Raw genomic sequence first — 11,121 nt, forward strand, 5'->3', positions numbered from 1 at the left:
TTTTAAGCAGGAGAGGAGCATGGTCTACAAAAGCTGGTTTTTAAAAGATTTCTGTTTACCATTTAGAGAACAGACTGTTGATAAGCGATAATGACCAGTCAGGGGACAGTTGTCCAAGATAACTGATAGGACTAGATCATTTGTAGCAATGGAGATTGAGAAGCAATTCAGATTTAGGGTATATTCAGAGGTTCAAACCTACCAGCTGCTCCTTGGAAACCCTATACAAGGTTATTATGAGTTGGGACTGACTTGGTGGCATTTAACAACAACAACAATAAATAATATGAAGTTTTTGTGTGGTACAAATAGTTAACATGCTTGGTTGCTAACTAAACAGTTGGAGATTTGAGTACACCAGAGGCTTCTCAGAAGAAAGACCTGGTGATTTACTTAAAAAAAAAAAATCAGTGATTGAGAACTAAATGGAGGCGCATACTTCTACTTCAACACACATAAAGTTCCATGAAGTGGAATGGGCTTGGCTGTAAATAATGAATTTGATCTATTGTAGCAGTACTAAGTGTAACTCAATAAGTCAAAGAGGGATCTGGCAATTCCTTAGGTCACAGAGCAAGGTAACTAACTGGTTCCACCACTCATTATTTATGTGCCACTTGGGTAAATCATGTTCAGTGCCTCAGTTTCCCCATGCATAAAATGAAGACCAGACTAGATGAACTCTAAGGACTCTTCTAGTGCTAACATTCTGTGAATTGTTTGGATCAGAGAAGCAGAGTCACTATGAGTGAGGTAGAATAAAGAATATATTATAGAGATTAGACCTTACTTAGCTTTTGGTTTGGGGCCTGAAGTCAGGTAGGCCTGAAATCAAGAAGGAAAATTGGGAATGAAATTTGAGAATTTAAGGGCAAATTGGAACCCACAGGGACCAACTGGGCCCTATGTATATCTCTAACCACCCCTAGCCTTTTTTTAAAAAAAAAATATGAGTATATTTATTTGTCATGCTTAGAAATTTATTTTATTGTTGATTGGACTCAGATTAGAGGTAGACACTCTGAGAGAGGTCAGCCTCCGTCTCTTGGCAATCTGTTCCTGACATTTTTCTTTGGCCTCCTTCATTCTCTTGTCCCAAATCTTGGCATATTCGGTGTCCTCCTCCTTATTTTTCTTAGGGCGCTGTTTCTCAGAGCAATACGCTGATGTTTGTGCTGCAAGACACATGGCGTAACAACACTGAATCTTGGGTACTTTGGTCCTGGTTGTCTTACCTTCTTTGTTCAGTGGTTTTCTCACAATATACTGGTGGACATCAGCTTCTTAGAGAGATTGGAAAGTTTGCGGATCCTGCTAGCTCTTTGGGGCCCTAGGTGACAAGGCACAGTTGTTTCAATCAGTTCCTGGGGTATCTTCCTTTCCTTTTTTCAAAAAAATTTTTTTTACAATAACCAAATTGAGAACATGGAGTCCTGGTGTGGCATCATAGGATAAGCAGTGGACCACAAGTTGGTTTGAACCACAAGGTCAACAGTTCAAACACACTAGCACTCCTTGGAAACCCTACCCAGGATTGCTGTGAGTCAGAATTGATCCGATGGCACTGAAAAGTTGAGAACACTCAGGTTGGCATCTACAATGCAACTCCACATAGATTTGTCCTTTTTTTCTCCAGTTCTCCTTGGTTTGTAATAGGCATGCTGCTTACTCAGAAGCAGGCAAATGCGGCAGTGGGTCAAGACACTCTGCTTTATGGTTGTTGCTCCCACAATTGATGCAGACAACATAAGCCTTCCATTTGTCACCCAGTTAGTCAGCAGCAGCTTCTGTGGCCACTTGGTTCTGATAAGAGGTACGAAGTTTGTCTTCATTGTCTACTTCAATGAGTTTCTGGCAGCCAGTGACTGGGAAGGAGATGTCTAGCTTCATGGTGAAGCAGCCAATGGCCTCTGCAGTGCCACAAAAAAGAGGCCACCACCCTTAACTTTGATTACACAAGTAATCAGAAGCTGGAGCCCATAGCCACTGACCTACTCATGCCTCTGGCCCAGAATTTGAAGAAGTTAAAGGAAGAGATCCATCAGGAGTAAGAGAAACTGCTGGTCTGGGTGCTACCACATGCCAAAAGGGAAGGCAGCAGATCTGTGACAGTGTATACAGATGGGCTTCTACAGCGCCTACAACACTGATTTTTTTTTTAATGTTTTATTGTGAATTATGTGATAATTTACATGGGAGGACATTAGTTTTACATTCATCCTACCTTATATCATTTCATTGCCAGGGTTACAATCCCCTCTACGCATCATCACCCTACCAAAGGGTATACACTACAAGCCTGTGCCCCAGTTGTCAGCACACAGCCCTTCTCCCCCTCTGTACAACACTGATTTTTGGAGTATAAAAAATGCTGCTGAAATAGGCTTCCTGTAGAGCCTTTGCAATAATAAAACTATAGGCAGAAACCAGAACCACATCCAGATCTCCAGAGATGAGAAATCTCCACTTGAAAGGACGAGCAGACCAGCCTGGAGCGGCTAGAAGAATAAAACACACCTCTTGAAAGAAAGACCTGCAGGAAAAATGGAGGCAGATGGATTGTTAATACAAGAACAAACAAATTGCTTCCCTAGGAAACATCAAGGCAAAGTGGCCAGGTCCTCTCAAAGCAAACCCCCTTCCAAGACTAAGACTCAATGGAAATGCACGCTCTGATTGGTGACCACACACATGACTGATGGGGGGAAATGGGGTAAAAGCAGCAATGAAGCGGCAAGCTAAGCCCTACAATGTTCAATGGACTTCTGTGGGGACCTGGTTGGCAAGCAGTGTGAGGAGACCTGGGGACTCTTGGGCCCAGAGTCAGTGGCGTGGCCATGGAGGACTCGAGAGGAGAGTGGAGCTACCGGCTGACGGGAAGAGAGGGCATGTGTACAGGAGCGCCCACACGTGCAGATGATACCCACGTGACCTGGACCGGATGACTGGATGATCGGAGCTCAGGAGAAGAAAGAAGAGGGAAGAAAAAAAAAAGAGTGAGCTGATACAATCTGATAAACTTGACCTATACCTATGGAGCAGCGACTCAAAAGAAGGAACAAATCCTTACAGCAAGAATCATTCCCAACCCCTCCACACACAGAGTGGATGGAGATGGGCAACTTGGACATTGGATACTCAAATGGGGAGGGGGGGACTACAAAGGCAAGAAGTGACTGGTTTACAAGCTTTCAAGAGGGAACCTAGTGCTAGGGAGGAAGGCAGAATCTCTAGTGGGTACTATTCATTCTGTCTGGGTGGAGCTGATGAAAGGAAATACAGATGGGTAACTCGTGATACTGTAGTGAATAATGCTTATCAGGACGGATTATGAGGGTTGGAAATGCAAAGGTAGATGTTTTGTAACAAGGAAGGGAGTGATTAGTTCTCCAGGCTAGGAGCAGAGGTCTCTGGGACCATCAATGGAGAAGAGCCAAGAGCGGGACCCTACCCAGAGAAACAGAGATGCCTGAGATGGAGACAGACGATGACGTGGAGTAATGAAGCGGCTGAGGACTTTGGATCCAGAGAGGGAAAGGGACTGTGGGCCGAAAACTGGGGAGGGGGAGAAGTATAGGGGGCAGGTTTCTAGGATATACCCTTTGGTTGGTTGATGATGCATGGAGGGGATTGGAACCATGGCAATGAGATGATATACGATGGAATGAATGTAAAACTAAAGTTCTCTCATGTAAACTATCATATAATTCACAATAAAACATTAAAAAAAAAAAAAAAACCTAAACAGATTAACAACAACAACAAAAAAATGCTGCTTCATTCTCAACTCCCCTGTCTCATGCCAGTTTCTCTGTGGCCAACCTAAATCTGGACTCACATGAGGAATGGATTCTAGAGAAGATAATTTCAGTTTACTTGACAAGGTACAAATCTAGCAGAGTCCACTCAGTATCAACCTCATATTTATATACACTTCTTTTAACCATACTTAACTAGAAGAACAAACAGATCTGTCTTGGAAGTACAGCCAAATACTCCTTAGAAGCAAAGATGGTTGAGACTTCGTCTCGTGAACTTAAAACATATTATCAGGAAGGACCAATCCTTGGATAACTGACGTCATGCCTAGTAAAGTGGAGGGTCAGTGAAGAACAGAAAGACACTCAATGAGATGGACTGACACATGGCAGCGACAATGGGCTCAAATAGAACTACGGTGAGGGTGGTGCGGGACTGGGCAGCTTTTTGTTCTGTTGTACATACAGTCACTGTAAGTTGGAACCCAGGCTCAATGGCACCTAACAACAACTTCCAAATAGAGAGACCCTGGGTGGGATAAAGAGTTAAGTGCTCAGCTACTAACTAAACAGCTGATGGTTTGAATCCATGCAGAGGTGTCTAAGAAGAAAATCCTGGAGATTTACTTCAAAAAGATCACAACTATTGAAAGCCCTATAAAGCACAGCTCTACTCTGAAAACATAGGTTTGCTATGTGTCACAACTGACTTGATGGCAACTGGTTTGATTCTTTTATTTAACTTCCAAATAAATAGCAAAACCGTGCTTCTACTTAATGTACAACTGTGGCTCATGCAAATGAAAACATGTTATCTTTCTCCCTAGAAGAGGCTACAAAATCCCTTAATTAATCTTTAGGTGATATTTAGTTTTCTTCTAGATTAGCCACACTTCCCTTTGATACTTTGTTTAATTCTATTCTGCTTATATGGAGTCCTGGTGTGACACTGTAGAATAAGCATCAGACTGTTAACCACAAGGTTAACAGTTTATACCAGTTTCTCCTTGGAACCCTATACAGGGTTGCTATGAAGTGGAACCGACTCGACAGCCCTTAACAACAACATCATACTGGTTATATAGAATAGCATACTAACCTAAATCTATTGGCATAAAATAGCAAACACCATAGATTTTGTGGTTCTGGGAAGGGTACAGCAAGGATGGTTTCTCTATGTTCCACAATGTCTATGCTGAGCTGACTCCAATGCTGGGTGCTAGAACAGCTGGGGCCAAAGAAGTCACTTCCAAGACAGCTTCTTCACTTACATTGCTGGAGTTTGGCCCTAGATGACTAAAGAATGGGATTATGAACTGAAAAGCCTACTTGTGGCCTCTGCTGCCTGGGGGTCTAAGGATAGCTGGACTACTTACAAAGCTGCTCAGGGCTCCAAGAGCAAGTTTCCCAGTAAAAACAAGGTGGAAACTGCAGGCCTTTTTAGGAGGCAGCTTTGGTAGTCTCTCCGTGTCACTTACATCACACTCTACTGGTTGAAGCACTCTTAAGTCCTCCCAGATGCAAGGGGAGGGAACATAGACACAGGCTCTCGATTGGAAGAGTGCCAAATAATTTATGATCAGATTTTTAAAATCACCACCTGGGACTTTGTCTAGTCTAGTTCATGCTTACACACAACAGGTGGCTAGTTCACTCTTTGATCATCATAAAACATCGTTTTTATTCCTATTCATTTCTCATCTGTATCAACTGTTGAGAGTGCTGCCTATGAGAATATTATTACAGGTGCCTTCCTCTCCATGTGGTCACAGGTTCTTGCAAACTTATCTACCTCTCATAGCTAAGCTCACATTCCACTTTTCACAAGTTACCAATTACAGGAGATCCCCTGATTTACACTACCTTAGCTTGAGACACCTGCGTTTACTATGAGGAGGCTACAAAAAGTTTGTGGAAAATGAAATGAAAAGATAATGGAATTTTCCTATGAAATTTCTGAAGTCCCCTCATATGATTTTTAATGGTTTCAGCTGACAATGAGTGATAGACTAGCCAATTAGCAATGCTAAAAAATTATCTTGTACTGATTCCTAAAGTAGAGAAATATATACACCTTGAATCAAACAATCGGTTTTGGACAACACATTTTTCTACCTTAAAAGATTTAAGAATAGGTATGTTGAAATAGAAAAGAAAAAATGACTGGCATAACATCCAAATTCAGAAGAACCATGGCTGATTTCTTGTTGTTAAGTGCCGTCGAGTCAGTTCTGACTCATAGGGACACTGGGTAGGGATTCTGAATAGCAGCTAGTGGGTTTGAACTTCTGACCTTGTGGTTTGAAGTCCAGTGCTGATCCTACAGTGCCACACCAGAAATCGGAGTGGCTTATAGTCTGGACTTTACCAACCTTCTGGAACTACTTAGATTATCACTTATAACCCAGCTCTTAATTAAGAATTGTTGGTAAGTACTGTCTAGTTGATTCCGACTCACAGTGATTCTGTATAGGGTTTCTGAGGACTGGCTGATGAGTTTGAAAAGTCAACCTTGTGGTTCAAACCAACCTTGCTGTCCAGCACTTAATATACCTAATCCACAAAATTCTTCTATGGATCAAGGAGTTTTCATTTATGCAGTTCAAAAGTACAATGGTGAGTAAGACCAAGCCTTTGACCTCAGAGGGTAGTGAAGGAGACAATAAGAAAATAAACTTGTAATACATGGCATCATGCACTATGGCAAGAGAAGTGCGGGGGATAAGGAAGACCAAGAAAAAGCAGTGGGCTGTGAACAAACTTGTTTCACTGGTTGTCTCATGAGGCGTAAGGCTGTAAGCTCCCTGAAGACTTTCATTGTTGTTGTTGTTGCTAAGTTCTGTCAAGTTTGTTCCAACCCATAATGACCCTGTACAGGGTTTCCAAGGAGTGACCGGTGAGCTTAAACCGCCAACCTTGCACTTCAAACTGACTTTGCAGTCCAGCACATTAACCCTAAGCACCACACCAGGACTCCTCCCTGAAGACTGGCATCATCTTTTATATGTCTGCATATCCTCTGGTACCCAGATCACTGCCATGTCCACAGTAAATCATCACAAACCATTTGCTAATATCTTTCCTGATAAGGATTGAAGTGAAATGAGGCTGTAAGAGCACATGTACAGATATTTTTTTTTTTCCTTCTGTGGAAGATGCCCATTTGTACATTAAGCCATCACCACTAATAAATAAGCATGTCCTGTGTACCACGCTGGCACAGTGAGTTAAGCTTACGAGAAGGTCAGCAGTTCAAGTCCACCAGCAGCTCTGTTGGGAGAAAGATGAGGCTATCTGCCCGTTCCCATAAAGATTGAGTTTCAGCCACCCTAAGGCGCAGTTCTCCTTTGTCCTATTAAGTTGTTGTGAGTCAGAAACAACTTGAAGACTGTCAAAAAATTTTTTTTTCTTAAATATATCATCTTGTGCTTACTAAGAAATATAGGTAGGAAGAATAGCAAAAGAGCTTTGATTCCTTAATATACAAGAACTCTGGAGTGACTTGATTCTTCTGTTGGCTAGTGGTACAATGAATTAAGTAGGGATTTGATTTTGCCACTTCATAGCTTTCACTTAATCTCTTGAAACCTCTGACTGGAGCAAAATTGGTGTTCTCTCTGCCTCATATACCCAGTTTTGCTTTACAACTTGTTTGGGTGCAGAAGATACGTACCCAGACTACTTATTGGCTGATGAGACCTGGCACAACTTCTCTGTATGCTTCTGTAATTTCCAGTAACAGGGTTTTGGTGGTGGTGGTTGTGTGCCATCGAGAGCCTGTTCCAACTCATAGCGACCCTTCTTAGGGTTTTGGAGGCTGTAAATCTTTACAGGAGCTGAAAGCCTCATCTTTCTCCCATGGAGCAGCTGGTGGATTCGCACTGTTGACCTTGTGGTTCGCAGCCCAGCAACGAATTCACTATGCCACAGGACTCCACAGGCTTTTAGTTTCAGTGATTTTTCTCTCTAAAACCAAACACGGTAATAATGAACCACTTCTCTGCATTTTTTAATCAAGATACCGCTTGGTGAGTTCTAAATGTTCTGTCCAGGTTTAAAGAAGCTGGTTTCTTCATGAGTGGTTGGAATAAAACTTTTCTTGGAAGCTACTGAATATGGATTAGTTGGATTGTTTCACAAGAATTAGAAAAGCAGGCTCTGGGGTTGTGAACTACTTCAGGACTTAATTGGGTTAGCAAAGAAACTGCAAATGAGAGGTTTTCCTAAGGAGGGAAAGGATGTTTACAGCCCCAACCCCCCTAGGTGGGGGATTTTAACCTAAACGTTAGTCTTCGAAAGCAGTCTTTAATTTAAGAACCATTACGAAAATCTATTAGAGCAGAAAATGTCAGGTTGAAAAATTAACACATGACAGGAGTTAATTAGAACCCAGCCTCTCATTAGATGCAAATAGAGAGCTCCCCAACTACCCAAACAGTTCGCTGAAGTCGTGTTTGTGGCGCTCTATGGTAGTTGCATACTTACTACAATGAAGGTGGAATCAGGGGGCTTGCTCAGGCACTCTGACCAGAACCTGCCCTTTAAATTAACTATTCAGGTGTTCCTATCTTCTCCTCTCAGGAAATGCTCTGAAGGTCACTGGGTGACTATGCCTCCGCTTGGAACTCCCTCAGGGAAGTGTTTTCTGTAACAAAGACAAACATGCCATGCTTGTCACCAGGGGCATTTTGTGGACTGTGTAAACCTCTCTGTGAGAGGGAGGCTGAGGGGCTCCAGTCCATTCAGACTTAGTTCTACATCTTGGTCTTTGTTTTCTATCCACATTCAGACTGAAATGTGATGCCCCTGCCTTTCTTTTTTGGAAAATACCTGCGACCAGCTCCTTGCGAAGGAAGAAAAGCTGTTGACAGGAAAACACTTCTGATGGGAAAGGGGCTTCCTTGAGTGTTCTCAAAGGAGACAGTTGCTTCAGGCAAGTGGAGGCTGGGATGCCAGGCATGGGAATGAGAGGCCCAGATCACTAAGGGTCAATTTAAGTATGGATTAGGCTGGGTGTCAAGCAGTTTCCTCTGGGAGAATAGTTCTGTGTACACAGACTTCAGGACAGGCAGACATCTGAATCCTTCTCCAACAGTTAGTTACTAGCTAGCTGTCTGATCTTGGGCAAATTGCTTGATCCCTCAGAACATTAGTTTTTCTCAATCTGTTGTGAGAAATGAATGAGATTATGTATGTAGAGCATGTAAAACAGTATCTGACACAGGTTTATATGAACTGTTATTGATTTGATATCAAATCAACTAACACTTTATGTGTCTCCTCTGTGTGCCAGGCCCTTTGTGGGAGATAGGTCCTCCTCCTAACTTCAAGGAGTTCAGAGTCTAATAAATCATGAACACACAACTACAGCACAATACAAAGCCTCCTCCTGACTCTCCAAATGCCCTAGAGAAGCACCAGTTACACAGGAACTCCCATTTTTTTTAGTAGCTCAAAATCCTGCAGGTAGCCATCTAAACCCAGCTATTTGTAGCTTTAATCTATGCACGATTCTGTATGTACTTACAGCTTCTGATTTAGTCTTTGCTTTCTCCTGTGAGGTCCTGGCCATAGGGGTCACTTTCACTCAACTTATAGCTCAATAATCTCATGCATTACTCAACAGTGGCATGTAGGAAATATTCAACTCTACTGCTTGAGTATGTAGATTTCTAGCTGGGAACTTTTGTGAAAAAAATAACCTTACCCCCATCTTCCAAGGGTCTCCTTTGGGCCCTGGTTTGGTTGGTCCTGTTATTTTTTTAACTATCACTTTGGTTCCAGCCTCAGTTTCCTCTTCTCTTTAAGGAACCTAAGAAAGGCTTCTTTACCTTCACTGAGATGTTTTGATGAAGACAGGAGACAGGGCAGCCTCTGTGCTCAACACAGTTCTATGCTGTGTGCCGAGGGGTTGGTTCAAACTCATAGCGATGCTACAGGATTGTTGAGGCTATAAATCTTTATGGGAGCAGAAAGTCTTATCTTTCTCATACGGGGAATAGCTGGTGGATTCAAACTGCTGATCTTAAGGTTAGTAGCTCAATGCGTAACCCATGATGATACCAGGACTCCTTACACAGTTCTATACTAAAATATCTTGACTCCATTCTTCAATAAAGGAAAAGTAGTTGCCAATATAAGAAAACTGAAAATACAAGACAGAATATGAGCAACATGTTAGTACAGACATTCTTTCAACTTTTGTTAAGTCCCTGCCATGTGCCTTGGTGGAAACAGGAGGAAACCTAAGTGCATAAAGACTTGATTCCTGTCACCCAGCCCCAGCAAAATGCTGGCAAGTGATGGAAGAACGGGGCTCAGTAAGGGAGCGGGGAGCCTGGTACCCAGATCCCCAGGCTTGGCTGTTGTAGAAGACGTGTAGGTACTTGGCTAGAAAGCACCAGATAGTCCTAGGTTTGTACAGAAACCAACCACCACCACTGTGTGCCAGACACTGTGCTAAATGATTTACAGGCACCACCTCATATACTCAGAGTAACTGTGAGGTAGACGTTAACTTTTCTATTCCATGGACGGTCAGTGTGAGACTCAGAGATACAGTAGCCTGATCACAGTGAAGTAACAAGTACAGGGTTTAGGAAATTCCACCTGCTGAGGATTCCACTGGTCTGACTGGAAAGTAGAGAGAAGGGTGGGCCAGCACAAAGCCCAGGGGAACCTGGGAATGTAATAAGGGAAAGTTGGATCATAACCCGGGTCGCATGATTCCCAGATCTCCAAGGACCCTGAGTAGCAGAATAAGGATAAAAGCCAAGGCAAGCTTGCAGGAAAGGGGTGCCTGGGAGAGGGGGGGGGGAGGGAAGCGCCAGCGGTTGTACGTCTTTCTCGCCCTCAGTGCACAGGTCAAGCCTCTCCCCTCCCACCCTCACTCCCTCCCAACCTTATTTAGAAACCGTGTCCCCGAGACAGGAAGGGCGGCGGGCCGAGAAGCACTGAGCGTCCCGGTCTCATTTCCTTTCGAATCCCCCTGTGGAATTTCATTTTATACAGTGAAGGAAACCGGAGCGCGAGACCATCGGCTGATCCCGGGCGTCTCCCCCAGCCTTGGCCCGACTTAAGCAGTTCCCGGGCGTAGGTCGGGCAGTGTCTGGAGGCGGAGAGAGGGGCCGGGCTCCGAATAGAGCAAGTTGGGAGTGAAAATAGCCGAGCTCTGGCTGTACCAGGCACGGTGCTAAGCGTTTTATGCATCACCTCTAATCCTCCAAGTCAATTTATGGCTGAGGAAACTGACTCCGAGTTGGGCAACTTGCTCAAGGTCACACAGCCGGAATTTGAAGCCACAACCTCAAGTTCTTTGTGTTTGTTTCTAACCCTGAAGGGGAGGTGGAGGAGACCCGTGGTG

The 11,121-nt window shown here is 43.5% G+C and overlaps 1 pseudogene; it reads right to left on the reverse strand.

The window, feature by feature from the left end:
- Positions 1 to 972: 972 nt before the first annotated feature.
- On the reverse strand, positions 973 to 1,890 carry LOC102834687 (annotated as a pseudogene).
- Between the last annotated feature and the right edge of the window lie 9,231 nt (positions 1,891 to 11,121).

Source organism: Chrysochloris asiatica, unplaced genomic scaffold (assembly GCF_000296735.1).
Source record: "Chrysochloris asiatica unplaced genomic scaffold, ChrAsi1.0 scaffold00074, whole genome shotgun sequence".
NCBI lineage: Eukaryota > Metazoa > Chordata > Mammalia > Afrosoricida > Chrysochloridae > Chrysochloris > Chrysochloris asiatica.